Here is a 4,508-nt window from a genome sequence, read left to right on the forward strand (position 1 = left end):
GGGAGGGGATGGTAGGGGGAAAACAATGGAGGGGCTAACAATGTTCAAGAGGAAGTGTACTCATTACCTCACTCATGTAACTGTAACCCTCTGTATAGTATCTTTACAATAAAAAAAAAGATTCAGTGGAAGAGAAAAGGCAAAATACAAGAGAATAATAGGTTCTCAGATTTTTTTTTCTGAACCCATGACTCTACAGCTATTGTTGTTATTGATCCATTCAGTTAATCATTTAGAGGATGAAGAGAAAATAACACATGGCACATAAGTAGGAGCCTTCTTCATGGCCTACAAGACTGATTATGTCATTTTCTATAAGAGCTAGCTAGCCAACGTAGAGGTGAAATATATCATGCTGATTTTAAAAAAGATTTAAAATAGAAACCTAGAAATTTATCTTTTTTCCTTTCATACTCCTTTTTCCATTCCAGTTTAACTATCAAAATAACTTGATTTTAATATCTGTAGCTATAGAATATAAGTGTTCTCATGGAACATTATTTTCTCTAACAGGAATAAAAAGCAAACAGTTTAGCTGAGCTTTTTGGTGGTGGTGGTGGTGGTGGTGGTGGTGGTCATGGGGCTTGAACTCTGGGCCTGGGCGCTATCCCTCAGCTCTTCAGCTCAAGGCAAGTGCTCTACCACTTAAGCTACAGCACCACTTCCAGGTGGTTAATTGGAGGTAAGAGACTCACGGATGTTCCTATCCAGCCAGGCTTTGGGATCCTCAGATTTCAGCCTCCTTAGTAGCTAGGATTACTGGCATGAGCTACTGGCACCTGGCTAGAGCTTTTGATTTTTTATTTAAAAGTTTTGTCTGTCTACAAATAAAGACTGACTGTCGGGTCTTCGTCCATCCCACGAAAGACAGACGGGGTCGGAGGAAAGATAAATGCCGCCGCTCACCTGTTCCCCAGCCTCCCTCAGCTGGGAGACAATCAGACGCAGTGGGGAGTCAAGCAGGAAAAAAAATAGTTTATTAACAGAGAGCAGCCCTTTTTAAAGCCAAAATGGGTGGGTGGCGTGGCAGGGGAGGAAGAGGAACCAATCACTGTCAAGGTCACACCCTATCACACACCTAAGCTTCCCACCGGCTGGTTATGCACTGAAACGTAAAGCAAATTGGGCTCTGCTCACTCAACTCCCTCTCAGCGCCATCTTTGCTGCCCATGTGCTCTACAGATTCCCCCTTTTTTGTTTTAATGGCAGAATCACCTCCCAGTTAGTTATCCTTTTCCTTCCTCTGTAAAGGTTATTTTAACAGGATTACAGTGGTAAGGATAGCATTGGCCACGCAGGAGGTTCGAGGCAAGTCTGGGGGGTGAGATCCACCAGGCAAGGATAGGGAGGGCCCTTGTGCATGATCCAAGAGCCCGTCCCAGTTACCTCACATCCCCACCTAGCACAGTAATAAACATCAGCCCCACCACAGTTAGAAATGTCCGAAGCAGTTCAATTAATTTCTGGGCATATATAAAAGTCAGTATCTCGTAAGGTCATCCTCTTCAGAACAAGGAAGCAGCCTGGGTATTGGGAGTTCCACACATGCGGCAAGTTGCATCCTCATGGGCCCCCACACTCAGGCCATTCTACTATAGTCCAGAAAAACAAGGAAAATTTAAAACAAACTGCAGACATAGCAAAGCAATCCTGGGCACCTGGTGTCTTTTAAGTAAGCCAGTTCCTTGTATGTGCCTTTAAGCGAGCACAGGGGTCAAGATGACCTTTGAGCTTTACTGTCAGCTCCCAATGGCTCCCAACAACTGACTAATTACTAGAAGTAGCAAAAGAAGGTGGCAGAGAGTGGAGATGTCATAAAAGAAACAAAATTCATCATAGATAAGTATTCGTTTCAGAAGAGAAGGAGAAAGGGGCATCTTTTGGATTTTAAGCAGTAACCTAGTCTTCATGAATGTCATGATGCTTAGAAATACATGCAATTTGATGCAATCCCATTAGGCAATTCTTGGTCTTATGCCTGACCAGTTGGAATCCTATTTGAAAGTTGTTAATATGCCAACATCTTCAAGTATTTTTCTCTATATTTTCTCTACATTTTCTAATAGTTTTGTAGTTACATTTAGAACTAATTTTTGTAGAGTAAACAATCAGGATCTATTTTCAGTTTTCTCCATATTTTTCCAACATCATTTGTTGAAGAGGCTGTCTTTTCCAATGTTTTTGATACTTTTGTTAAAAATGAAGTTCAAATGGCCAATATAGACATGAAGAACTGTTTGATATTCTTATCCATAATGGAAAAGCCAATCAAAGCAACCCTCAGACTTCATCTTACCCTAGTCAGAATGGCTATCCCCAAGAAAACAAATAACAAATTCCTACACTGTTGGTAGGAATGTAAATTCGTACAGCCAAACTGTAGAATTAGCTTACTTGTTCATAACTGATTAATGATAAAGGAAATTTGTATGTCTATACAGGAGCATTATTCAGCTGTAAAGAATGAAATGAAATCACTTGCAGGAAAATGGATGCAACTAGAGATCATTATGTTAAGAGAAATAAATATGATTGAGAATGACAAATATTCCATGTTCAAATGTAGGCCTTAAAAAAAGAATAACACATGGAAACACAGGGAATGCTTGCAGATGGGAAATACTGAGAGGGAATAGAAAAATGAATAAAATAGAGGAATGGGAATGAGTACAGTTGAAATACTTTATAAGCATGTATAAAAATAGAATCATGAGAAAGACTTGGAAAAAATTATATTAAGTAAGCCAGGCCCAAAGAAACATAGGTCCCATGGTTTCCCTTATTTGCAATAACTAGTATATGTCTGAGACAAGCAGAAATGGTCAGATAAGTTGATGTTAGGTGAAATGAACCCCAAGATAAGGACTCAAATGGTTTTTCTTTTTTGCTATTGTTTCTAACATATTTATAAGATGATTTCTTTGTTGCTTTGTATGTCTCTCCGCCATGGTATAACTCCTGTTTTCACTATATTTGATGTTGGTTATAATTTGGGGAGGGGAAGGGAAAAAACAAAATGTTTAAATAGAGATACAAGTGACCCATTGCAACAATGAGATATACAAGACGTATGTCAAAAAACGAACTTTACAACTTTGGCAAGGAGATGGGGGGGTGGGATTTGGGAAGGGATGGTAAGGGGAAACAAAGGAGGAGGCAACAGTGCTTGATAAGAAATGTACTCATTACCTTGTTCATGTAATTGTAACCCCTCTGTACGGTATTTTCACAATAAAAAATTTTAAAAAAACAGAATCATGAAATCCATTGAAGTTCTCTTAAATTCTAGCTATTAGTAGCTTACACCTATAATGTTAGCTACTCAGGAAGCTGAGATGTGAGGAGTACTTCAAACCTAGCCAAGGCAGGAAGTGAGACGCTTATCTCCAATTAACTACCAAAAAGCCAGAGGTGGAGCTGTGGTTCATTTGGCAGAGTGCTATCTTTGAGCAAAAAAGCTCAGGGGACATTGCTCAAATTCTGAGTTCAAGCTCCCCTCCCCCTAACTTAATGTACCAAATACATACTAATATACTAAATACATACAATTAAATTACTTTTACAGATTATTTGTTGCTTAATTATAATAAAATGTTGTGGACTACATTTTCTTATTCAGATGCAGAAGGCAGTCAAAACATAACAAAGATACTGAGAGGCAAAGTAAGAGGAAAGCTAAAAAGTACTAAGGTAATATATCCTGTTTTCATATTTATAGTTTTGTATGAAGTATGGAGTATAATAAACTTGGTTTTTGTTAAGAAAGAGCTGAGGTTCAGTCTAAATATAGTTTTGTAGTTCCAAAAGGTTTCAAGTTCCTGCCCTTTTATTTCATAATAATCCTAAAATATCAAACCTAGGGCTGGGATGGTGGCTCAGTGGTAGAGCGCTTGCCTTGCATGCATGAGGCCCTGGGTTCGATTCCTCAGCACCACATAAGCAAAAAGAAAAAAGCCAGAAATGGCGCTGTGCCTCAAGTGGTAGAGTGCTAGCCTTGAGCTGAAGAGCTGAGGGACAACGCCCAGGCCTAGAGTTCAGGCCCCATGACCGGACCCCCCCCCAAAAAAAGACCAGAAACTAAAAATCAATTCATATAATAAAGGTAAGTTCTATTTTTACCATCTTTCTTCATAAGCATGGACAATCCACTAAATGCTTGAATGATACTGTATTGGAATTTAAAGATACATACAGAACATGCTTCAGAAAGCTCAGTCTTGGGAGCCTTAAAAATAAATAGCAGTTGATCCTTGGTTTTGCATTCAGCAAATATTTATTGAGTATCTGTCATTCTAAAGTCTAGGAATGCAATACTAACAATTTGACTAGTAATTTTTAATTTATACAAATGAATACTCTCCTTAAGACTATAAAGAGTCTTATAACCTATTGTGATTTTTCTCTCTGGCCACCTTTTTTTAAATTTTTTATTGTAAAGATACTATACAGAGGGTTACAGTTACATGAGTAAGGTAATGAGTACACTTCCTATTGAGCATTGTTACCCC

General features: G+C 38.6%; 1 protein-coding gene across 1 annotated transcript in view; it reads left to right on the plus strand.

Annotated features, from left to right (window-relative positions):
• LOC105986574 (chromosome unknown open reading frame, human C10orf131) overlaps positions 1-4,508 on the plus strand; it is a 27,138-nt gene that overhangs the window by 10,117 nt on the left and 12,513 nt on the right. The window lies entirely within an intron of this gene.

This window comes from Dipodomys ordii, unplaced genomic scaffold (assembly GCF_000151885.1).
Source record: "Dipodomys ordii isolate 6190 unplaced genomic scaffold, Dord_2.0 Scaffold36, whole genome shotgun sequence".
In the NCBI taxonomy this organism is placed as follows: domain Eukaryota; kingdom Metazoa; phylum Chordata; class Mammalia; order Rodentia; family Heteromyidae; genus Dipodomys; species Dipodomys ordii.